Raw genomic sequence first — 27,360 nt, forward strand, 5'->3', positions numbered from 1 at the left:
TAATGTACTTTTACTTGAATGTACACCAAACATTTCCCCAACATTTATTGAACGGTTTATTTTTACCTTTTAAAAAAAATAATATATATTTTAAGTGTTACTCATTCACTAAAATAAATAATAAAACATTAAAATAATTATTTCTCACCGCGTTTTCTACCGTGCAGCCACGGATCCTGTGTTTCAGTGCTGGGCAGGATGAGTTTTGCAGCGAGGTTGTGATAATCGAATTCTTGAAAAGGATGAAAGCATTAGTGGTAAATATTAGATGTTATAAAACAGGGCAGCTAGTTTTAACTCTTAGCTTTTATTAATTATGTTTGTGAAACGTTTTTTATTGCTTTTTCAGGTCATTTTGAAGAAGTTGGTAAGTGTTCTTTTAATAGCAAAAACACAAGCACATTTGTTTTAAAGTTTATCTATTCAAAGAAAACTTCCCATAGAGGACTCAAAATATGTTTTCCAAAAGCAAAGTCCCTTAGAAATTGGAGATGTGTATCAGAAAGTGTCCTCTTTTCCCGTAAGTGTTTCTTTCTTTGAAGAAACGTGTTAAAACCAGCTTCATTCCTCGTTCTGCTTTAGATTCCGTGCATGACTGGATGTCAATTTCGCAACCAATACCCCTAATAATATTTAAAAACAAAGGAAGCCGGGAGGGTTCAATCTGACTGTCAAATGGGACACACAAAATTGTTAACATCTAATACCTAATATTAGGTTGCAGCTGCTTTTGTGTGATCCACATCTCCAGTGTTGCTTTTTAAAGTACTGCTCTAACTTTTCATGAAGTATTTCCACTTCCTTCTTAGAGACTAGATTTCGTAAGATAAGTCATTGAAGGATTTTGCATGTAACCTGGGTTCAATTTATCAGTGCAATTCATGAGAAGTATCCATTCAGTCAATCTACGTATTCAAAGTTTGATGGATCCATAACTTTAAAAAGAGTTTTATAATTAGAAGTAGTGTCTTACTTACTGCGTTGTTGATAACAGGGTGCACGGAGATGTAATCGTTTTTAACTTCTTTGGGAGTCCTTTTGTTGTCACAGGACAGCGATAGAGGTAGAAGCAGAAGAGCAAGCAGACTGATGCAGAGAAGAGGCTGATGGTGAGAGGGAGGTCAGACAACTTATCCAAAACATGTTTGCATGTTATTCAGTTTTTAATGAAAAAAAAGCCACACACTTGACCCTTAAATGAAATACCAAGGGTTATTGGATATCCACGGATTTTAGAAGGCTTTGTTCCCACACATGGCTCCATGATCAAAGTAAAACTATTATGCTGAGACCCTTTATAAAATGTACAATAAGAGAGATTTGAATACATGACAATGCTTTAAAACCTATTTTATTGTTTTGCCTTGTTTAATCCCTGTATTTACCTGCAGCATCTTAGCTTACTTTTTCCGACCTCTTTTTTTATTTTAGGTGGTATTGCATTTTGTTAAAAAAAAAACACTAGAATTTCTCTCCCAATCCCACAGCAGGACCAAACATCCCCAAGTTTAATATTTTAAGAGGAGAAACAATAACCTATAGGGATGGCACATATTAATTAAGTGATGGAACTGGTAGAATACTTGACTTAGTGCACTTTGTACCCCACTTTTATAGGTGTTTTACTTTGTAGAATAATACATAACATAGACAAACATAATACAGTTGTACATAGGCCTACATTGGAAATAGTTCAAATTGACCCACCGTGACATTGTACGTGAATGCATCATCAATTAAAAAATCCAATAGTATAATTCCCTTATTTCACAAATGTAACGTCTTTAAAACTTTTTACCCAAATGTGTATTTTTTTATATACAACCACTTTACATTTTAGTATTAATCATTTTTACATTAAAACATGTTGTAACCTTTTCCTGGACGTAAACATTGATTTCTGTGGAGTTTAAAGCAGTCCTACCCGAGATTGTCAATTCCTTTAACCCAGAAGCCAATTCCCGTAAATCCAAATCTTTCAGTTTCCCTCTGACTGGTCGATGGGAGGTTATAAACACGGAATTCCCCTGTTTGTAGAACCATTAAGTCTCCAACAATACAGCAAGTCCTCCAGAGGCTCAGCGGAGACGGACGGATGCAGGTCTCTTCGGTAAGTTTCGATACCGGTTCACTACACTGCTTTACATGGCACAAGCTTTACAAGAGTGCTCCACTATCCTTACACTAACACGAACCTAACTTCGGCTTTCATCCGGGTAGAATTTGATGTGTTAAATGTATGTTTCTTTTCAGTGCGTCAGCGCTTTACGCGAGCTGAGTTGACCTACGCGCCTTCGCTTTATTTACTCACCATTGGTCATTCTTCATTCATACTCACCGCAGGCCAGAGTGGAAAGTGACCTTAGAAAGTGACACTCTCTCTCGTGTCTTCATTGATGCTCAGTTTGTCTGGTTTTTACACTGAAACAACCGCAGTGGTCCTCCCGTGGTGCCAGTGGTTCCAGTGGATTTAGAGCGCAGGGTTTACTGTCATTCCCCACGTCCTGCGTAACGCAACAGCAGCATGTGATTTTACTTCCTTCCTCGCCAGCAGAGGTTTCACTTTACTGTGGAATCTTGACACAATAACGTGGAAAACGTGTCGATGAAGTTCCAACGTGACAGCAGTGTTACTTCATGGCAGTTTTTCATGTCAGACACACAGAACAATCCTCTAAACTGTTCGACTAATTATTGGAACCATTTATTCATTCAAATGCTCTGTTTCAGCAAACCCCTCCCACGTGGCTACACAGGTGACCATACTATGGCCTCAGGTGGAATCATCAGCCACTAATTGACTGATTTATTTTTGATTTATTCTCACTGACCACTACTTCTCTTTGTTGTTACTCTTCAAATTGCTATAGAGCTTAAGCAGTAATGACTCAATATATAGGAATGTCTGGCACTGATAATGTTTCTGATACAGTGTTGGTTGTTTCAGAAGGTTCAATTGTGGTTCTGCTAGCCAAGTCCATGAATGTGTAAAACATGCACTGCTCTACTGCGCTTTTTTAAAACTAACAAATGTTTGTAATAGAAGTAAGAGCATATTTTCTTGACAGAAGCAGTGTATAAAAGCATCCCACCTTAATAAATCAGTACACATGTGAGCCACAGATCCTTACTACGTTTTCTGCATAGTTGCAGTGCAAATGAATCACTAATCATATGTCACATTTGTTGACAGAAAAGTGAAAAAGTATTATATTATTGGATGTTATCTCTTTGATCAAATGTTGCATAACTAAAGCAATACACGGAGGCTGTCATTTTCAATGAGGGCAGAGAGCATGTGTTGGCTCTATTTGTGTTTACCTTAGTTTGAAGAATGCATGCAGGAATGAGGCTTCATAACTTGGAAAGTGTTTCTATGTGACTGTACTTATTGACTGTTGCTGTTCCTACCTGTGTATTTAAATTGAGTTCAGATAGTTGCATGGAAAACATTGCAGAAATATCAGTTTGTAGACAGTCTGTATTATCATGTATTGGTGTTCTGCTGGCTTGTTTAAAAATGTGCAAATAAATGAATGTGTGTGTGTTTCAGGGTCGGAGCCTGCAGTAATTAAACACATCCATCAGATCATGACAGTGTTGTCAGGAACGGCACACCAGGGGAACGGTAACCATGACAACCGCAAGGTAAAACAAAGGTGTTTCTTGGTGCGTGGTGATTCACTTACAAACTATGTGTACATTACCGGAAATTGTTATATAAATGTTTGTGGTTACCATTGAAGTGCCGATGCAAACGTTTACTCCATATTACCCGTTACTTTAAATGTTTTATATCCTTCTGTAATGTTGAGGGCTCATATCAAATATTGGAACAAGTATTGCAAATCATGGTTAAATGTTACAGCACCTTAAAGCTCTGGATGGCTGAGGATTTTTGATTAACTGACAGGAACGTTGTAAAGTATTTCTAGGTTGTCAAATGCATTGAACATGAATGCCTCTAAACTGGTTGACCATTAAAAGAGGCCCTATTGTGCTTTTTAGGGGCTTTACAAACTTTTGTGTAAATGGCCTACAAAGGCTAAAACCCCAAAGTTCACTCCAGAGTTTCTGAGGTTGCATTTTAACCCATGGTCCTTTGTTACCAGGATATTGATCCCTGTGCAGGGCAGGCTCAGAACACAAACTTACATTTCTGCATAAATACTTCAGCTGTGCACAGTTAAATAAAGTTGTGGAATGTGTTTTTTTGAACAAGGTCTTTAGCCAAGGCAAGGCAAGTTTATTTATATAGCACCTTTCAACACAAGGCAATTCAAAGTGCTTTACAAAAAATGAAAGACATTAAGAAAATGGCATTTAAAATCAGTCATTAAAAAGAAAAGATAATAAAATAAACATTAAAAGAAAAAATACATGGATAAAAGTTACAATGCAGTTTAAGATGTGAATAGTTCAATTAAAAGCAGTGACAAAAAGAAAAGTCTTCAGCCTGGATTTAAAAGTAGTAAGAGTTGCAGCGGACCTGCAGATTTCTGGGAGTTTGTTCCAGATATTTGGAGCATAACAACTGAACGCTGCTTCTCCATGTTTAGTTCTGACTCTGGGGACAGACACTGTCTGTGTTTAAGTGGATGTCATTGAAGACCTTTACAAGAGCAGTCTCAGTGCTGTGGTTTGGACGAATGCCTGACTGGAACACATCGAAACAGTTATTTAAATGCAAGAAGTTACTCAACTGTTGAAAAACAACGTTTTCAATGATTTTATCTAGAAATGGGAGGTTTGGTATGGGCCTGTAATTGTTCATTACTGAAGCATCTAGATTATTCTTTTTTAAGAGCGGTTTAATGACTGCAGTTTTCAGGGCCTGTGGAAAAATACCTGAGTGAAGAGATTTGTTTACTATATGAAGTAGATCTGAGGCCATGCAAGGAAACAGATCTGGAATAATATCAAGGCAGCAGGAGGAGGATTTCAGAAGTTGAATAATGTCCTCTAGGTTTTTATCATTAATCTGATGGAATTGTGTCATGGTGTCTGAATTGATTTTAGGTGGACATAGGGACAACACATTTGCTGTACCTGATGCAGAGGCACTGACTGCTTGTCTGATTTTCTGAATTTTGTCAGTGAAGAAGGAGGCAAAATCATTGCACGCCCTGGTGGATAGAAATTCAGAGGCTACTGACACTGGGGGGTTAGTTAGTCTGTCGACGGTAGCAAACAAGGCACGTGCGTTGTTTTTGTTTTTGGCAATGATATCCGAGAAGAAAGAATGTTGTGCATTTTTCAATTCCAAATTATAAAGGCCAAGTCTCTCTTTATAGATTTCAAAGTGAACCTGGAGATTTGTTTTTCGCCACCTGCGTTCAGCTTTTCGACATTCTCTTTTTTCTGTTCTCACGGTCATGGCCTTTCTCCATGGAGATATTTTCTTCCCAGACACTTCCTTTACCTTAGTTGGAGCAATGGCATCTATAACATTTTGAATTTTTGAATTAAAATGATCTACTAGCTCATTTACTGAGATGTTAGCAGGGGCGAGTGTGGAAGAAACATTCTGAGTTAACATTTCCCTAGTATTTTCAGTTAAATATCGCTTTGTGGTTACCTCTTTTTGAACATTTTTGTGAACAGAAATAGAGCTCTCAAAGAAAACACAGGAATGGTCAGAGAGTGCAACATCAATCACCACAACCTTAGAGATATTCAGACCCTTTGAGATGATTAAGTCCAGAGTGTGCCCCTTATTGTGCGTGGGCTCCGTCACATGCTGAGTCAGTCCATAGCTATCAAGAACACAAAACAGTTCTTTAGCCCCTCTGTTCTGGGGGTTGTCAACATGGATGTTAAAATCACCAACAATGTCTAGACGGTCAAAGTCAATACACACTATAGGCAGCAACTCGGTAAAATCATCAAAAAAGCTTGCACAGTATTTGGGTGGTCTATAGATATTTAGGAACAGAGCTCGAGAGGAGCATTTCAGCTGAAGGGCCACATATTCAAAAGATGCAAAGTTCCCATAAGATGTCTTCCTGCATTGAAGGGAATCATTGAACAGAATAGCAACTCCACCCCCTTTCTTATGCATTCTTTCCTGACTCATAAAACTAAAGTTGGGAGGGGTTGATTCGATAAGAACAGCTGAACTGTTATTTTGTTCAATCCAAGTTTCTGTTAAAAACATAAAATCGAGATTGTGCTCAGTGATAAAATCATTGATTAAAAATGTTTTTCCTGCCAAAGACCTGACATTTAATAAAGCTAGTTTAAGTTCGTTAAACACACTATCAGTCAGGTTTTTTGTAACAAGCTGTGGCTGACATGGAATCACTGCTAAATTTGATAAACTCACACAAACGTTTGAGCGCTTCCTGTATCTAAGATGATTCACTGCTCTTAATCTATTACCTATCAACACAGATATCGGCAAAGCTACAGGCAGGCAGGGCCCTGGCATGTCCTGGAAAAAGTTGACAGTGCCATACGCCCTTGAGCCTGGACCCAGCAAATATCAATTTGCAGCGTTTGTACACACACATCCCTATCAGGCTTTGAAGGGGAGGGAGGACCCACCACCCTGCTCCTCTCATCATAGGAGGGCAGGATGAGGTCTACACTGTAGGAAGGGGGGTTTGGAAATCTGCTTCCATCTTCCTTGTATTGTTTTGGTTTGGATGATTGTGGTAGGCAACGTGATGAAGCCGGGGGAGATGGTGCGTGTCTCTGCTTCTGTGATTTTGGTGGGCGTCGTTGAGGGGCGGGGGTAAAGGACATTCTGCCAACCCTGCGTATCGCCTTCATGCGGTCATTGAACTCCAGGGGGGAGGGCGAGGGTGAAAGGGAGAGCAGAGAGTAGAGAGAGCCGGGGGAAGAATGAAGAGTATCCTCAAAGGCGTTGACAGGGGGGGTGACGGGCAGTAGAGACTCCTCCAATTGTGTCATAGGTCTCCCATAATCAGAACATTCCTCAGGCAGGTGCAGTGATAGATTTTCAAGGTTTTCTGAGCGATGTGTTGTGTCTTTCTCTTGTTTTGATTCCTCTTGTTGCTTGTCCTTGGCAGAGGGAACAGATTGATGACGTAGGCAGTTGAATACGTTAGAGATAAACAATTTCACTCCTGACTTGTTCAGGCAAACTCCATTTGCCTTAAAAAGATGTCTGCGGTCCCAGAAAAAGTTAAAATTGTCAATAAAATGGACAGAATGGTCAGTACAGGCAGTTGAAAGCCATGTGTTCAGTGCAAACAATCTGCTGAATCTCTCCACTCCTCTTCTGACTGGCGGTAGAGGGCCACTGATGAACACCTCTGCATTTAGAGAGCTGACAGTTTCCAACAAACATTTAAAGTCTTTTTTCAGCACTTCTGACTGTTGTTTCACAACATCATTTGTTCCAATGTGCAGTACCACATTCTTCACAGTTGGATGTTCAGCCCCAATATGCAGGATCTTCTCAGCCAAGTCAGAGACCATATCCTTGGGAAAACAGAGTACTTTGGTGTTGTTCTTACTACACAGACTTTTTACATCTCTTACAGCAGAGTCACCCACAATCAGAGTTTCAGGCCCAGTCGTTAGCTTTCCCTCTAGCCTTTTACTTTTGGAGTAGCTATTGGTCCTTACCTTGCTGTGTGAGGAGGACAGGTTATCCAGTTCATCAGAAAGAGATCTCCGGTTCTCGGTCAGCGGAGCGTATCTGTTCTGGATTGGCATTTAGCTGTTGAGGACAAGAAGATCTGGTTAGGATTTTTTTTTAACAATATTTAAAGACGCCAGTGGTGAGGCGGATGTCGATGACAGCTGCTGAACAGGTCGAAAGTTTGGGAGGAAATTAGCGGGAATTGTTGAGTCTATTTTTGTTGTATTTTTCTGTTGTGGATCATTACATCGCTAGTGTTTTGTCTCGTTTCAGCTCATTAACTACAAAGCATGCATACTTCCTGTAACATGCTGACCATGATGAATCTGTTTCTTCCACTTTTCAGGAATCCTTTCACGCCATCAATATATGAAACTTGCTTCAGAGAGCCAATCCATCACAATGGCAACACACTCTGCTGTGTTCGGTAATAGGTGGATGTTTATTTTTCTTGAAAGAGGCGTCAAACCTTTATAAACAATGGTAAGTTCAGCAAAGGGCGGAGTCAGTTATAATCCATGTTACATCTGCAGCTTAAGTCCTTTTGGAATTTCAAATGTGTGGACGATTCAAAGTGAGTAAACATTGAGATTAAGCACCCATTAAGTCTGCACCTGGAGTAGTAGAAAGAAATATTATATCTCACTGCTATCACCTATTCATTATTTAATTCTTACTTTCATAAATAAATATCAGTTAAAATCCACAATTGTGTGTGTCTTCCTTCCTTGTTAGGTAGCTAGCCAGCCGTGACATTACTCTTATCATTGAATGTATAATATTAAACAATCCTGTTTCCAAATGTTTAAATGTTTCCAAGAAATAAAGTAGTAGACAATATTATAATTTGAACATTTTGTGACTGTTTACACAAGTTTTTCAGTGCCTTCTGCAACAAAATATTGATCACCTCATGAGTTTCTTTTTCTTTCATTAATGACAGCTATTGATGAAGCCATGAGTAGTACATTTAAAAGTTTCTTGTCAGCGGTACAGATTCTTTCCAGAATTATTTGTCATTTCTTCGATTAAACTTTTGCACCCAATGTTAGTTTTGTGCACCCACCCATGAACTGAAGCAACTTTCTCACAGATACTGAGAGACAGACATGAGGGTGTGACTTCTAGATCATTTCTCTGAACTGAGTTGCAACATATTTTATGAATCGGATATTCAACCAACGGTTTGGGGGTGAATCAAAAAGGAAATAAAAACAGGAATTTGTAACTTTCTCATACTTCCCTGTTTTATCTTAGTACAGATTCTAGCTTTAAGGAAGAATTCTCCTTCTAATGGCTGAATGGGAGCAAATCTCTGCTGCTAAAATCCAATATATGATGGAAATCCTTGAGTGGCTTATTCACTCACTGTTTTGGAATAAGTTTAAGGTTTTGTTGTAAACACACTTCAGCAGATACTCTCTCTTGCAGTGTGGTTTCTCATTAAATAAAGCATTTGAGATGCTCAGGCAGAAAACGTAGCCACACACAGTTATGTTTGCCACGAACAAAAACTCCTGCATAATAAGCCTTCCCATATGCACCTCTGTGTTTACCTGCTCTGCACTCTAATGATGCTGCTCTCTGATGCTGTTGCTCCCCTTTCTTTACCGCTTTGGCTTCTCTTCCCCGCTGTGCTGAATGCCTTCTTGTTCGCTTCCTCCACCTCCACAGCATCCACCTGTGTGCTCCGTTCTTCCAATCCCTGACGTGGGATTGGCGGTGACCTCACTCTGTGTTCATCTGCTGCTCAATATGTTCTTATGGGGAGTGATGGGATAGATATCCACAAAGATTTGACATGTATGTATGTGGTGTAAAGTTGCTTCCTTTTCTTTCTAATTCTCAGTATTTCCAAACGTATGCAGTGACAAGATCTGTCCAACGAGATTAATAGAATTGGAAGACGAAGGGTGGAACCTTTAAATATGCATACTTTCAAATACTTATTTTCCATGGTATCTATTTCACACATCTTTACAGGGTTACAGTGACTGCCCAATGCAGCACTGCAGCAGCCCAAAGGGAGTGCAATTATATATAACGCTTTATATAAAACATCTCTAAGGACAGGCTTTATCGCAGCTGTGTTTCATGTGTTGCAGCAAGAAACTAATATTTTTGAGGGTCTATTTACATTATAAACTATTTTCATTGCACGACCTTTGGTACTCACTCTTATCAATGTGGGTGAACATTCAATACCGAGGAGTACATAGTGACACATAAACAGGAAGTCATGTTGTGGCATCTTTCAGGAACAAGTGGACAAGGAGAAAATTGGTATTTAGATTTAAATATTCTATTTATAATAGAAAAAAACATTGAAATGTAGTTCAGCTCAGTGGCACCATCTAATGGAAAGTCTTTAAACATGTGTACACAAAAAGAGAAGAAGCATGATAAGAAGAGTACGATTTAAAATATGTTATAAGAAAATCCTGTAATCAGTTATCACAGAAGATATATATCTATATATATCTTTGATAAAGCTCAGATTGACGTCACTTGCTTGACTTTTAATTTCCTCTGACCTTTATAACGCTTGTTAGAAATCAGTTCCCAGTCTATAAACAGGCTGCTAAACAGCAGGCAGAGATATGCAATATAATCTCTAAATGCATTGGCAATATGGAAGAGATTTTAGTATGTATCTTTCAAATTCACTTTTGGCTGTAATGCTACAATATGGGATGATGGAATAATGTAGTATAATGTGTCTGTTTTGTCCATATGTGCAGGATAAAAGCAGCGAACAAACAATTCAATAATGACATTAGTGCAGAAGTGAAAAGAGAACGATTTCAAACAGGAAGTGAAAACCTCCTGCTGTAAACAAATGAAACCAAACAGATGACAGATGAATAGTGGTAATTAACAAGACTCTCCGGCAGTCAGTTTTCAACACAGCAATGCTTTGGCTATAGAGGTTGCACAGTAAAGCTTCAAAACCAACAAAGTTATACACAATAACTACTGAGTTCAAGTGTGACTGATGACCATGCCAGAAAATATGGTTGATTTTAACTTTTGTAAACCTTTATTTATCTAAGGAATATTCACTGAAAGCAATCCTTGTAGTAGCTTAGAAATATAGTTCTAGGTACATAAATATGGCTCAACTCAAATATAACTCTATAAAATAATAATATCTTTAAAAATACATAAATGAATGGGAAAGTTTGAAATAAATTATAAAGGATTTTGGATGCAAATGCCAACTGTCTTTATTATTGTGTAACATGTATAAAAGTTGCATGGCTGTTTTTCTTTTACTTTTATATGTATTGTGGCTTTTTTTTACTCCATTTCCATACACATTTGAACACTGAATACCCAGTATTTACTTGTTTGCACAGCGTCCCACAGCTCATGTGTATACCTCTGCAGCATCTCTTCATCCCCACCCCTTATCTTATTCAACACAACACAGTTTGGTGGTAAATATGCTATTTTGCTGTGCCGCTTATAAAGATGAATAAAACAAAAATATTCCAATATATTATTATTGCGTTTTCTAGAAAGAACTGATCGCTATCCATATAATTGTACAACAAGCATTTCCGAACAGCAGTTTATTACACTTTTTATTGTGAAGAATAGAGAATAACGACATTTGAGGGTACATTATTTGATTAAAAAAAGAAAAGAGACAAGAATTAGAATTAACAGGAGACAGAAACGACACTGTGTGCACATTGGCCATATTTCAACATGATGTAGACATTTTAATGCCTCCAAAGAGAGAACAAAGTGAAAGAAATGAAAAAGGAGAGCGCAAAAAAAGGAAAAGGAAAGGAAGAAGGAAATAAATCCTCAATCTGTCCGAGCCAGCAGAACTGACTGTGCAGAATATGATATAGCAACGTATCTGAAATACTCAGCAATTCTTGACCTTGGGAAACCAGGTTTGTGTGTGTGCTCGTGTGTTTGCAAACTGAAGGGGATAGGGGTGGAAAGATGATGGAGGGCAGGTCAGGTGATATTATCATCATCAGAACCCAACAGGGATCTGGTTGCCATGGACTGTGAATATGTGCAGAGGGGGGAAAGGGCGGTGTATGACAACATGGGTGGGGTAAGTGGCGGTGGTGTTGAGGGGAAACATCTGTACACATATGTGGACTAATCTCCCAGATAGGAATTGAATCACATCCTTATAAGGTAGCCTAATTATATGATGAAACCAGAATTTGGCAAAGGGTTAAAGATCTATTGAGGGTATAGGACGAAGGGTCAAGGTCAAAGTAGGCCTACATTATTGCTTGTGTGTGTTCTAATTGTTGCCAAGGATGACCTTCGAAAGTAATGACATGCACACAGCACTTGCTATGATGTAGAATTTGGAGAAATGTCAGTCAGAACAATTAATAAAAGAAAGGTTTTCCCGTGGAGGTACACTGACACACACCCTGTCAAAAATAAATCACAGTTTAAATATGCTCATTAACACACATTAAATGCATGAGACAACTCCCAACCTCACCACTACGAGCCACCTGAAGATGGCGCTCCGTATCCTTATATGATGGCAATGTTTCGCGCGCGCATGTGCGTGAGCGAGTGCGGGAGCTAGTCAGGGAGCTGCTGTCTGCCTCCTCTCCAGCGGTGTTTCCTCCCCGTAGCTGCAGTGCTTTGCTGCTCTCCTCTCTCTCCGTCTCTTCCTCTCTTTCGTTCTTTCTCGCGTTTCGCACCCAGCGCTTCGCCTCTTCCTCCTTTGTCTCCTCCACATCCCTTTCCTCTTCCCTGCGGATGCCTCAGCCTCGCACCCCCGGCCCAGGATCCCGGCAAATGGTCGCTCCATCCCCGGCAACTCTGGAAGCAGGACGCAGCGAAAAGGCGCACCAATCTGTTGTGATCTGATCTCAGCACATTGCGGATTGACTGGAAGGAGAGGCGAGCCAGGGGCACGAGGGAAACGAGGGGAAGCCGGACGCTGACACTGCACAGGATCTCATTTCGGTAGGTCATCCCGTTATGTTCCCTGCTGTAGACTTAATGTGATCGGGCAGACAGCAAGGAGGTGACAGGTTTAGTCTGTTTTCATTCCCCAAAGTGGGACGTAGTTTGGCGATGCGTAGGAAATGACTTCTTGATCATGCATGGTGGGTGATTTTGGGAAAGTGCTGGTGCCCTGCTTTTGATAACACGCTCCTCTCAGACACAAGCGTCCGGCTGTGCTCGGATCACCCAACACTCTACAGATATTTAGCTCCAGCTGACCCACATTCCCCATTGGTTGTGCGTAAAAGTGCTTTTAAGGTGTGAAAAGCACCGTGTAAACAAAAAAGGTTGCTCTCCATAGCCGGATGATTTGTTTGGTGAAGTCCATTGACAACCAGAAGTTAACTTGTTGTTTCCTTAAAATTATCTGCACAAGATATTATGGCCTAGTATGGATTGAAATATGATTTATTACTGGGGCCAAACAGGTGCCTTGGGTATTATAGGGTAGATTATTGCTTATAAATCTGTCCACTGATGCTTGTTACGTTTTTTTATGGAATTGCCTTTTCTCTGTGAGGTGTGGGAGCAGGAAAGGTGATACAAGGATAAGAGTATGGGTAAGACTACGGCTGTACTTGGGCATTCATCAGTAGACTTTTGCATCGGGGGGGATTGTGCACTGGCAGTTTGTCAAGGGCGTATAATATATCCAGCAGATGATGTGGAGGAGAGGAGGAGGAGGAGGGCTGGGGTTTCTGCTGTTAGGCATGCTGTGGGTTCATGTTCATCCGAGAGCATGTCAGCACTTGGACAGGTGCATGTTGGACAGGTGCATGTTGGACAGAGGAAGCACAGAGAGGGAAAGAGTGCGCTCAGGTATATCACATTAACTCCTTTGTCTTTTGTCAGTGTTTGAAAGTATAAAACTTTGGGTTTAGCACTTCAGGTGAGGCAGCTTCCTTTGCGGCCAGGTAAGCTTCCATGTTCAATACAATCCCCTCTAATTCCCCTTAAACTAACCTCTGCTGCAGGAATATGGGAATATAGATTTTCTCTCTATTTTTCCACCTGCATGTTATCCACTTCTCCTGTTCTTTGAGGGACGACAGTATAACACTCACCTTGCCACACATCTTCAAAAACTTGGATGGATTTAAAACAAGAATCACTGTGGGAACTGTCTCAAGCAATCCCTGTTTCCCTCACACACACTCTCACCCCCTCTAAATGTCCTAAAGATTAGCTTCTTTTATGTCCAGTGAATGTCTCCAGTGGGCATGAAAAGCCTCGTCCTTCATCGCGGACACAGATTAAGCTAATTCACACAGCAGCGCAGGCCTAATGCCTAATCACTATGCTGCGCCGGCAGAACAGAGCAGCCTTTATACCGAGGTAGTAGAGAGGGAGAGAGAGCAAAAGGGGGAAAGCTAGCCGCCGGTGCCTATTGATCGGACAGAGGGGCTACTGGCAGGCTTCCACAGGATGGACTGCTGACGACAGTCCAAAGAGCTGCTGGGATGAGCTGCTGAGGATAGGGAGGGAAGACTTTGAATTATAGTTATCCACCTTGAAGCACAGCAGGGTCAGAAATGAAAATACTGTAACTACTACTTTAGTTTTTATTTGACAAGTGGGGTGGGGTTTGGTGCATTGATGTTGTGAATTTATCATATCTGATACAGCAAAGATGTATTTTTATTCCCCCCCATGCTCTAGGCCACTTCTCGACATGTGAAATGAGCAAAGATAGAGATCAAGAGAGGTTGGAACTCCTCTTTCAAATGGCTGCTTTGATGTTTGGCCAATTGTGTGCTGAAAGGTTTTGCCTCAAAATCATCTCTCCGGGCTGCAAATTAGCTCCGTTTAGTGTGTTATGCTTTAGAAAGCGGTGCAGTAACTATGGTATATCGACATGAAGACTAGTCAAATGTATCAGCCCACAAATTTGATCTTCTGATGTCATTTTTATATCTTATACTTAATAACAGGCTGTAAATCGTTCGCTGGGATGGCACTGTTTTCGTCCCTCTCACTTGTTCACAGGAATTTTCACAATTCATTTGAAATGTAAGACAGCATCAGCAGCAGGACCTGGAGCACCTGTCAATGAGAGAGTCACTGAATTTCAACCAGGTCCAGGGGGTCTTACACTGAAATCTGACCTTTGACCTCACCTCAAAGTAGACAAGTTCAAAAAGTTCTTCCCCCGAGTGTCACTCTGTACTTTTATTATTTGAACACGGGCACATCTTTTCCCACATCGCTGTTTGGAGGACAATTGGACTCAGAGATTTTAAACATGTGGGAGCCCAGTCTGTCTCTCCAGTATTGTTTCATTTGTTTCAAAGACCCTGAATATTAGATTAGCTGACTGTTTAAAATGCACAAATGAGTTTCCTCCAGAGGAGCTCTGGGGCCTGGTGGCACATATGGCACCTCTTTGAGGTGTGACACAAGCCCAGAGGCAACATCTGATGCTGCTGGTTTGTCAACATGAGATGGGGAAAAAGCTATTGTTGTATTGACTGCATCTTTTATAATCACTCAGAAAGGAAATTCACAACCTTATTTGCCTTTGAACACACCAAAAATAACTTCATTTTCTCATATACTTGTGTATGTTCATGTCCTTTCTATCTAACATTACTACTTGATTAAAGAAAAGAAAGCAAAATAAGTCAAGAGACAAAAGTAGAACTGTCAAGAAGAGCCAATGATTTGATGTAACACTTTGATGCCATCGAGCTCTCTTATGTGCTACATGTTGTTCGTGCTTTCTTCCATATGTTCACTAAAATGAAATGTGAATGGGCCTCAGGCAGACGGCTGACATTTGATCCATACTTGCCGATTGCATTGATTGCATATTCATCGACACAGGGCGGGTGCTAATTGACAGCCTGGGCGTGCTCATCTATCAGCTGGCTTGATGCTTGCGTTGGTGACGGGTTTCTCATGAGCTTGTTTAATGACATAAAGAACGCTGCTGTGCCATGGCTAATGGACACTTTTACGATATCCCCATTACTGTGCAATTGTTACAAGATTACATACATGTTATGCACCATTAAACCCGAGATATAACTCTTCTTTCCTTCAAGGGTGCTTTGCAGGGCACCCAATGTGGATGTCCAGGTAACAGTGGAGATGTTACAATTGTATTTATCATTAAAATAGATTTATCATGGCTTTGTTCTCACGCAGTGGGAATTTAGTAGCTTTCTTTATCAGGAATGTATCCACCCATGCCGCGAGTAGGTTGGTGATTCTTTAATTTCTTACCTTGTATCCCGCAGTTTGAAAGATAGACACTTGACTTGCATGTTTATCACTTGAGAGACCTTGAGCAGAATCCGTCACAGCTCAAAGGATGTTGGCTGTCGCTGAACTTTTGACCCTTTTTGCGAGGGAGGGTGAGTAATGTTAGTGTTAGGTGATCAGTTGAATAACCTTCTGTTTAAAAAAACAAAAAATGGACACCATTCTTTTTTTCATGCTTCCCAGCTCCATTAGTGTATCCTCGCCATCTGCTGACCTTCACATTAAAGCCACAGAAAATGGAAATAATTATTTGTAGTTTAGAGGTGAAAGGAGTGGGCAGTGTCATTACATTAATGCAGATCGGACTGGAACGTGCAACCGACATAGTTTGCCAGTTTTAATCTGCGCTTGCACTTTGCATTCAAGTGGCTGAAAATTGCAGAATTTAGGCAAATGCGAAAAAGGACAATGACTTATGTTGCCCACTTTTGGAGAGAGGTGTTAAGACTCAAGGCCCTGTCAGCTAGCTTTAAGGCTTCATGCACAAAAGCAGGGTCAAGCTCAGGCAGTAGTTGGAGATTCAGCTTTCGATAGTATCCCTGAGCATTTTCCTACCAGTAATTCATCACACTCCTTCTTACAAAAGTCAGAGAAGAAGAAAAGTTGTCCAGCTTTAACAATGCTTTGGATTTATGGCTCGATTTCCACTGATTCCACATGTAGTAAAAATGTATGGCCTCATGGTACTGCAAGGTGGTAAAAAGTAAAACAATTGACTGTGTGTCAGATGTGTTTGTGATAAATGAGAGCATGGTATTTGAGGACAGAGAAAGACACACATATAGACATGGAGACAGATATAGAGAGAAATGTGTGTGGATGCCTCCGTGTTCTCCTCCCATCTTCTAATGAGCTCACTGCAGATGGGACTCTCTCTGTCAGCCAACTGCCCTCCTCTCCCCCCAAACTCCATTATTATTCTTCCTTCCCTTCAGTCTTTAGTGCAAGGGAAAACAAAGAAACTAAAAAAACGGAAGCAGGAAGGAATTAAATGATTTGTTGTGAGAAAGCATGAAGAGAGAGGAAGTGGTTAGGATTCAGGTGAGAGAAGATGGAATCCACAGGAAAGGGGTAAATGATGGAAAGATGTGGGGGGTTAAAAGGAAAGAGGTGGCAAAATGGAGAGATCGTTGGGGAGTAAGAGAGGTTTCTGTGCAGCGAGAAGAGGAAGAAGCAGCCGGCAGAGTGAGAGACCAGGAATCGTCAAACACAGGAAGTGACAGAAAGATGTGAAGGAGAAAAAACACAATGTGACAAAGAGTTGCACCATGCTATATTAACTGAAAACGCTGCATTTTAACCTAATGTTATGTATTTAGTGCAGGGCCTGCAGTGAAAGCAGTGCGTCGGCGGTTGCCTAGCCATGACATCACCTCTGCGCTTGCCACACTGTACTTGCTAAACTGAAATAATAATTGGATCAGCTAGCCAGGTCTGCCTGAGTTAATTGGGCATCAAAGAGGAGCCATAGCTGGAACACAGATCATCATGATTTCCCTGAGTGAAAATGCAGCCCAGTGTTGGATTGTGCATGTGTGTGTGTTATTGTGATCTTTATTGCATCCCTGGCAAAGCCGTCATAGGTCAACGAAAGAATTTAAAATCAAAAATCATATTTAATTGTGACCTTAGAACCTCGAATCAAAATGTAGATTGAGTGCATTGTTAAACTCCCAGTAGTAAGACAGGGCCCAATAGGGTCTGGTCTAATATAGATGGACAAAATCGTGCGAGGAGAAAAAAGCTGAAGTGGGATTTGCAAGGAGCTGATAAAAAAAGAAAAAAGCTTTGACATAATGACACGTTACATGGCAGGAAGCGGAGAGGTGTATTGTTGTTGCTCTTTGCACGGCAACATAGTATTATCTTTCTGGCTGGTCAAGTGGGAAATAATGTGTTTGATGAACACCTGCGCCCGAATGTGTATGCAAGTATGTGTGTGTGTGTGTGTGTCATTTCTTGTCTTTCCTTGTACGCACACATCATTGCTTTTCTATCTACACACACACAGTGTCATTGAGGTCAAGCACAGGAAATAAGGTCCCCATAACATCATCTAATTGGAAAGCTACAGTAGAGAGCTTTTCACACCTGCTGCCTTTGTGTTTGTATTCCCAAACTATAGGCAAGGGGAAATATTAGGTGCAGCATTTGACACTTGAGTTTTCTTCCGAGCTTCATTTCAGAAATAAAAGTATGGTCTAAGTAAGGCCTTATCTTCAACTATGTATTAGAAAGTTACCGTAATGCATTTGCATTTTGAGACACAGCTGAACGCGTCACTGTTTTCATGAGTTTTCCCTCTTTCCTCACTTTACTTCTCAGATTGGTGTCATTATGGTCTGTTGAGCCTGGTTCAGTCATGTCCTTATTTGGCATTCGCGAAGGTAATGGGTTAGCCCGACAGTGCAACACATACAGTTCTTTATTCTAATAACTGGTTGCTATTACAACCTAACTCTAACTCAAAACTCACATTCTATATATACTTACTTTTCTCATTCGAAAGATCTTGGGTAATGGGTGACACGCACGCACGCACGCACGCACGCACGCACGCACGCACGCACGCACGCACGCACACACACACACACACACACACCCACCCACACCCACATAGAGGTGTTTCATCTTAAAAGCTTGAGGCCAGCCAAGTGGTATAAATGCCCATCAGCAGCAGACACACTGATCCCTATCAGCTGTGTACTGCTGTGGCTACTTCCACCTGTCAATCAAATGTTCTCTCACATCTTTAGAGAGGGATTTGATGGAAATGATGGGAGAGACAGAGACAGGAAGAAATAAGGATCACACTAAAATGGCCTTTTAATGGATTTGCCACCTTTTTTTATTGCCCTGCTGTGTGGGTTTTATGTGTGTGTGGATATGTGTGCACCTCGATCAATGGAAGGAGAGAATAGTGACAGCGAGAGAGTGACATCATAGATCAGAAGCGAGAGGAAGAAAAGACAAAGGGTTAGAGGAGATGTAAATGTATACAACATGCTGAACGCACAGCAACCACCTGTAAGACTCAGCTCGATGTGTACGTGAGGACTTAGCTGCGTTTTTCAGCAAGTCTGAGCGGAGAACGGCAGCTGAAATAATGTTTTGACCACAGGGCTTTTTATTAGGTTGTTTATTGATGTGTGTTGACACTGGAGAGCTACATCCTCAGCCGAGCCTCCGTTCCTGCTGTCCACATTATTCGATTTCATTTCACAGTCCCTGAGCTAACAAAGGCAGGTTTTTCTGCTCGCTACACATTGTGCTTGTTCCGAGTAACGCTCGTGTCAGGGTAAGCTGTATGCGCTCGGTCCTGATATTCAGCATTTTTATTTATGCCCAGTTCTTCCTGAGGCATCCTTTGTTATACAGCACGCCGGGCAGCAAAACACATTCTTTAACATAACAGGTTTCTACTATCGGGAGTATTCAGATTGAAATATATTGGACGTCCTGTGGACTGTTGTGCTCCAGAGAGCCACAGGAACATGAAGTTATTCAGAGAGAAATAATGATGAAGATGTAGATGCATGTTGTGTCATGGAGCTGATGGTGGACCATGAATTAAACATCACAGAGAAGAGGAATGCGTCGTGTAAAGATATGTACATAAGGAACTTGGTAATGAAATTCAACAAGCAGGATAATAGGGTAATAAAGCATTTCTGTGCTAAGATTTTATCTCAGATTTGTAATTTGTGCTCTCAAATTACATCCCTTTACTATTTATCTCTGCAGGCTTACTCAGTTTACACTTTTCCTTCTATTTAAACTGTTTGATTTTGTTCTCAAATATCTTACTATGCCCTTTCCTCTTCAGCCTTGTGAACAAATGTGTAATATTCTCTCTCTAAGGGAGGCTACACATAACACAATGTTAATATGGTTTACATTTAGATTGTCAAGAGGGCAATGACCATTTAACTCTATTAATTGAGGCTATGAATTAAATTAAGTAATTTTAGGGTATGAGTATTAAGGGACAAACTAAGTGTCTGTAGTTTGCAGTGGGATTTCTTTAATTGTTCTTTAGCAACTAGAAAGACTTATTCCAAGCTTAACCACTTGGATTAAACCGGAGGTGACAAGTCTCGGTGTCATCCTGGACTCAGATTTGAACTTCAACGCCCATTTAAACAAAGTGACCAAAATACCTTTCTTTCATCTCAGAAACATAGCGAAGGTACGACAATTCATAAATCAAAAATGATGCAGAGAAGCTAATTCATGCTTTTATATCTAGCCGACTAGACTACTGCAATGCACTATTCACTGGTCTCCCCAAGAAAGCTATTGGAAGACTCCAGCTCATTCAAAACTCTGCAGCTAGACTACTAACGAATACCAAAAGGAGGAAACACATTAGTCCTGTCTTAGCTACTCTACACTGGCTTCCTGTAACTTTTAGAATTGATTTGAAGGTGCTTCTAGTCACATACAAAGCTCTAAATGGACAAGGACCCAGCTACATTGCTGACTCTCTAATAAACTACACACCCGCCAGAACACTGCGATCATCAGATGCAGGGCTATTAGAGGTCACCAGAAAGAGTCATAAGAAGATCGGTGATGCAGCCTTTGTAAACTACGCCCCAAAACTGTGGAACACGTTACCCAACAATGTTAGGGAAGCCAATACGTTTACATTTCTCTATGTTTTATTCCCCATGTTTTTATTTTCAATTATTTTATCCCACTTTATGCTTTGCTCTTGCTGCTTGTTTTACACAGATTTTATGTCTTATTTCTTACTGATGTTAAGCACTTTGAACTGCAGTCCCCTGTATGAAAGGTGCTATACAAATAAGGTTATTATTATTATTATTATTATTATTATTAGTAAATAAACATTTAGAGCTCTTCTGAAGCTGGAGATGTGATGCGTTGTTCGGTGAACCCTTGTTTCCCCCAGGAGTGTTTAATAAGGAATTACACAATTCTGACTTCTTTGTCAGCGAAGTGAATCCCGTTGCTACTCATATGGCATCAAATTGCCTCATAAATAGCGTTTGACGTTACGCCTCCATTGCCTGATATCTCTCGCATGGGTATGATCCCAAATGTGGCCAGGATCTAGAATAGCAAGTGCACATTAATTTTACTCATCTGTCTTCTGTGGCTCGCATCTGCTATGTATAATTCATCAAGCAACTCTCTGTTGATATCCGCATATAAATTAACTCAGATATTGTGCAGCTCATGAATTTCCACAGCGAATGTACACAGCGGCACCACAGTAGTACATCAGCTCGGCTGTCTCTTGCTTCAAGTGAAAAACATTTTGTGGTTTGTTATGTTTTTCAAGCGCGACAAAAAAAACGTGTCCCCACAGGCTTTTCATGAAATGTTGGCGAAAGACGAGACACCCCTTACTGTTTTATGCACCAATTATTGCTGAAATCTGCTGGAGATATGGGTGTTAAGAGACATCTAAGAAAAGAGAGGCTGACTTGGCATGCTTTTGTCATTGCTGTTCGATGGTACAGATCTTATGGCTGACCAAGTGAAGACCAAAGAAGCGGAGGAGGTTTGATCTTTAAACCAACAACTGCTTTCACATTTACCAAGTAAAAAAACAGGTCATGTGTGGGTTACTGACGACGCACCATTACAAAAAAAAGAAAAAAAAGATGAACTAAGTGCTGGTGACCTGGCATTTTCAAATGGCATCTGTTTGTTCTGTCGTTTATTGTATAACCACAGTTGGCTTATACAGTATGTGTCTTATCTGCATGTGTTTCTATGCTCATTCTAGGTTTTATTTGCCGAAGGTTTTAAACAAACCAAACCAATGCTGCTCTCGTTTCTTTACAAAATGCTACAGTCATTTGCAGAGACAAGATACCCCTCGCTGTTGTTTGGGCCAATTAGGCTCGAAATCTGCTGGATTTGGGCGTCTGCCAGAGATTTGGAGTCAAAGTCTTTATTTGTCAGAGAGAGGGAGGTCTTTGAAAGAGGTTGAAAAAAAAAAAGGACTTGCAGATTCCCAGAAATGCACAGAAATTGCACAAAGACACACAAGCACCATTTCTGTCACTCTCTTCTCTCTTTTCTCCGCCCGCCTTCTCTCAGAGGGCTGCAGATAGAGAAGACGACACATATTCTAAAAACAAGAGACAAACAATTGATTATATATGCGATAGTTGAAACAAAAATCCACTTTGTAGCCAGGGAATTCTACACGCAAATAGGCTGCAGGAAAAGAATGAGCCATTGCCAGAAAACCCCCTGCTGCACGGCTACCAGTTTGTTCATGTGATATTAATTCAACTAATTTGACCTGCACGGCAGACATGGAATGATAGAAGAGGTTTTCTCAGTGCGCTCGGCAAAGAAACCTTTTGCTCACAGAGGTTTTTATACAAAAATGGACTTCATCGGTCTCGCCAATGGATGAAAAATGATATTGATTTTGCAGGCACAGCAAGCAAAGATGGGGATTCCATTTATTGTAGGCAGGTTACCTTATCCGCACACTTATTTTTGGTCAATATTAGAGTTTCTTTATTTAAAAGGTCACATTCAAATGACCTAGTTGTGATTTTTCATATTTGGAATTGACTTTTTATGAATCCCATTGTGTGCTTGGTTAGGAATAAGTCTACGCTTTTCAATAACATTGAACTCTACTGCTGCTTATAAAGGTCAGAGGCCAGATTTAGCTACAGGACAGTGTCCCATGAGCTGCATGCATTCAGTGCCTCGATCAAACACACTTCAAGGTGCAAACACTATTTTGGGAGCTTGAACATATTTCTTTCAGTTGAAAATGTCTCCCAATTCGCCTGAACTCCTTTGTCTTTACGTTGTCTCACAAAGTCTACTCAGAAGTTATTTATAAAAGAACCTCTGCCTTGTTTTTAAACTAAGAAAGTAATGGGCTATACTAAAAATAAAAAAGAATTCAAACTACCTCTTAGCTGATGCGTCTGTTGCTTAATCTGGGATCACAAGGTCTAATGAAAGCAAAGGCACAGTGAGGTGTCTTACTTTGATCTTTTTCGAGGTTCCTCGCCCGCCATTACTGCAAGCTTTAAACTGTTATGACGGTGCGGGGGGGTGAGTTTTAGATCCCGTCAAGTGTTTCAAGGCGTTGCATCATTTCCACGTCTTCCACCGGGAGAGTATTGAAACAAACCCTGTTTTAGAAAAAGTCAATTCCTTTTTCCCCCCATGTAGTGAGATTTTTGATGGGTCTGTGAAGTTAATTTTGTGGACAAGACACACACTCACACATCGTACGCAACCACACACTTGAATGTACAATAGAAACACACACTTTCCTGTTCTGTATACAGCGTGGGATATTCTGTAGTCATGCTGTGCAGCAAATTGAATTTCCATTGGTGGTTAGTCAGGCAGTGCTACTTGTTCTCCCTTTATGGAACATTATTTAAGGCAGCAGGAGGCTAGAGACAGCACAGAGGTCTCAACAAACCTCCCCAGCCAGCGTCAACCTCACGCCCGGCTGTGGACACTCTTTGTTGGCCGAGTGATTGGGTCTCAGTGGAGAAAGGTCCATGCTGTGTCAGGCTCACATAAACAGCAAATACCATTGATTTTTTCCTTGAGAAAGCATGCAACAACAAAAACCACAATATTAGAGTTTTTACTTGTAAAAAAACCCATAAATGACATGGGGGTAATTTTTAGTGTGGCATTATGTTTATATGTTTATTTAATAATAATAATAATAATACATTTTATTTGTAGGCGCCTTTCATGACACCCAAGGACACCGTACAATTTGTTAAAAAATAAAATAAAAACGCTAATAGGCAACAGAACATGATAAAAACACAAACAGGAAATCATGGAGGAGACAGTCAAGTGGACACAAATGAAATGGGGAGCACGACAGTGAGTAGGTAGATTTGAACAGGTGGGTTTTTAATTGGGATTTGAATATGGTGATTGTGTCTGACTGTCGGATGTGCGGGGGGAGGGAGTTCCAGAGTCTGGGAGCAGTGCAGCTAAAAGCCCGAGCACCCATGGTGATGAGGCCAGAGGAGGAGCGGAGGGAGCGAGAGGGGGCGTACTCCTGAAGAAGGTCAGCCAGATAGGGGGTGGGGGGGGGGCAGGCTATTTAGGATCCCCAGTAACTTTTGCTCTTGACAAAAGCTACTCTTCCTGGGGTCCGACACTTAAAACAATACATCAATAATACAACAATACAACACTAATCAAGACAGAAGCCCTGACATCATTAACAACATTAACAACATCATCAACAATCTCTTCCACTTTCAATATCAATCTCAGCCAAGGATGAGTGCACACGACACCCACCCACCAGTACAAAGCATGAGATAGAATTCAATTAGGGTTCACAGTTCACAAGGGTCCATGGTCATTAGTAGATGGCCCTTCAATCTCTTCTTGAAAGAGACTCTGGACTCTATTTCAACAAGGTAGTTTGGCAATGAGTTCCATTCCTTTATGGCTCTATAAGTCACAGAAGATTTGTCCTGGGTTTAGGTGCCAGTAGATGTAGCCTGATGTAGCTTGTCTAGTCTTATGGTCGTCTCTTGTGTAAACTATTAGATCACAAAAATACGCTGTTTTTTTGCTAAATTGGACATATCTGAGAAAAGTGACAACACGAGATTGCAGACGTTTCTCAACCGGAAGCCATGATAGGTTTCTATGCATAACTCCAATATGAGTGCACTTCGAACAGTGGAGAGCTAGTCTGGCAGCCTTGTTTTGAGCTATTTGTAATTTCTGTAAATGTGTTTTTGCTGCTGATGACCATATGACCGGACAGTACTCAAGATGTGACAAAACCAGAGACTGGCTGACTTGTTTCTCATTGTGTGCTGGGTCAGGAATAGGTCTAAGTTGTTCACACTAATGTACCCTTTAAGAAGGTCAAAGGCCAGATGTAGCTACAGAACAGTGTCCCACGAGCTGTGCATCGATCGAACACACGTCAGAGGGGCAGAAGCTAAATATTCTGGGAGCTTGAACATCTTTCTTTCAGTTGAAAGTGTCTCCCGATTCACCTGGACCCCTTGGTCTTCACTTTGACTCACATAGTCTATTAATTACATTATGTCTGTCTAGTTTTGTGACACAACACAGCGGGGTCAGCAGCAAGTGGCCATCCAGAAACCATTGTTACTATTAGCATTGTTTGGTTGCTATGACAGCATAGAGATCACAGTAGAGGATTAGACGTTGGGAGGTGTAGCTACATCAAAGTACAGCAAGAAGAAGAAGTGATTCTGTTTGATGAATAATACACTAATATGACTGTAGATACTGTATGCAGTTCCTCAGTAGGAGGAAGTGTCTGTAGTTTAGAATTGGCAGAGCGTGCTGTCATTCTGGCAATCATTTTTTATCTCATTTATTCAATGTGTACTGTGTCTTATTTCCATGGCTTGACTGCGATTTATTTTTCATATTCATTCATATTTATTTTCCACATTTAATAATTAATGTGACAAAGGCATGTATATGAATACCGAGATAGGGGGTATCTCATTACCTGTGTGGCCTAGAGAAGAGGAAAGGGATCTATCATTTAAGGGGGATCATTATGACCTGTTGGAGGGGAAATATGAATTTGAAATTAGTTTATATACTAGCAGCCTATATTTCTTTGTTGCCAGCTGTGGAAAGGATATGAAAAAAGATTGCTTATTGATGTAAATGCAGCGAGTACATTGATTCAGAGGTGTCCAAATCCACTCAATGTTAAATAAACATAATGAACAAGCTCCAGCCAATCACAATCGATTACAAACCAAGGTTGATTCTTAGATGTTTATCACTGCAGACGTGCATCATGTTGTTCATTTTTTGCTATTGGTTATTTTCCGTGTTGCCTTCACGGCTGTGAGATGTTTTTCTGTATTTTATCGCAGTCATTTAGTCAGTGCATATTTGTGTGCTTGTGGGTGTGATGCAATGTGTTTGCATGCAAACGCTGCGGAGAAATTAGTTTGTTTTTCTGAAGATTTACAGAGTATCTCCCACAAGTCTTCTTAATCTTATTCTTCTACCCCTGCTTCTTCTCCCTTTTTTTCCGCCTCCGTGCAAAGGTGTTTTCCAAATCCAGGCAAAAAGGACACATGGCTGACAGGCAATCTGATCTTCTCATTTGGATTTGTCCCATCAACCAAACAGCTTTCTGATGGGTCTTGCATTGTTAATCATTACAATTGTTATTCTTTTTTAGTTCTACTTCCTAGCGTTTCAACAGGTTTATCTCTTTGGCAACACATTAATTTCCCCTTACTTCCAAGCTTGATTTGTTGTTTGTTTCCTTGGCAACCATTGTTCACGTAATGCGACTGCAGTATATCAAGGCCATCACATGGGGGCGGCATGTTTTGTCGGCTTTTGTGTTCAACTCTTGATGCTTCTAACAAGCACTTGAATAGACTCGGTGTATTGAACCAACTCTTAAATGGTATTGAAGGCTTGATTCTGTTATTCAGGCACAGCTGTATAAAAGCTTCTAAGTGAGGGACATTGGGGGACCAACGCACCATACATCACTCTTTTCTCTCTCTTCTGAATCCAGCAATGTATCTTTCTGTCTGTCTTTGTCTGTCTTCTGTCTATCTATACCCACACACACTCACACTCACACTCACACTCACACACACACACACACACACACACACACACACACACACACACACACACACACACACACACACACACACACACACACGCACACACACACGCACACGCACACGCACACACACATGCACACACACACACTGGTAGAGGGCAAAGTCAAACCACGAGGTTAACAGCTCACTGAGGTCCCATATGTCTCCTGCAGCAATAGCACACACTAAGAGCCTGATCACACCTCAGAGGAGCGGAGAGAAGGAGAGAGAAATAATACCCTGAATGCTTTTTAATGACAATTGAACAGCAGGGGCTTGAGACTGCATCTCTGAATGTTACAATGCTAACAAAATACACCCTGTTATCTTATTTCCTGCACAATGTTTTGTATTTATAATTAATTGAATGTTCCGTCCTGTCTCCGATGCGTGTCTTTGTTTAGAAAGCATGAATCAGGATTACAGGAGAAGAATATCTTAAACTTGCATTTCAGATTTGGCACCATGCTCGATGTCTGGTTTACACTTTTTAGGCATGCATTGTGCATGTGAGTACACAGAATAACCAGCTGCCCTGAGGCCTTTTGGTTCGCAAAAGGGACACATTGCCCTATTGTTTTCCCTGTGATTCAGTTATTACACAGAGATTAACACAGTGGAACTCTTCTGTGACACCCAAGGGCTTTGGACCCGGAGAGAGCGAGCACAAAATGCCTTGACTGCCTCTCTTCCTCTCCCTTTCCCTGACAGACACACACGCTTGCACATTGTTACGCACTTATTCAGGCATTGCCAAACAAACATTTGCAAATTTGAAGCTAACACACACACACACACACACACACACACACACACACACACACACACACACACACACACACACGC

At 40.8% G+C, this 27,360-nt stretch overlaps 1 long non-coding RNA gene across 1 annotated transcript; it reads left to right on the forward strand.

Annotated features, from left to right (window-relative positions):
* The first annotated feature begins 1,109 nt into the window (after positions 1 to 1,109).
* Positions 1,110 to 8,308, forward strand: LOC104958619 (uncharacterized). The gene is made up of 3 exons (XR_799784.1): positions 1,110 to 2,110; positions 3,554 to 3,648; positions 7,959 to 8,308. It is a non-coding gene; the product is annotated as an uncharacterized lncRNA (long non-coding RNA).
* Positions 8,309 to 27,360: the final 19,052 nt, after the last annotated feature.

This window comes from Notothenia coriiceps, unplaced genomic scaffold (genome assembly GCF_000735185.1).
Source record: "Notothenia coriiceps isolate Sejong01 unplaced genomic scaffold, NC01 NC01_scaffold00029155, whole genome shotgun sequence".
NCBI lineage: Eukaryota > Metazoa > Chordata > Actinopteri > Perciformes > Nototheniidae > Notothenia > Notothenia coriiceps.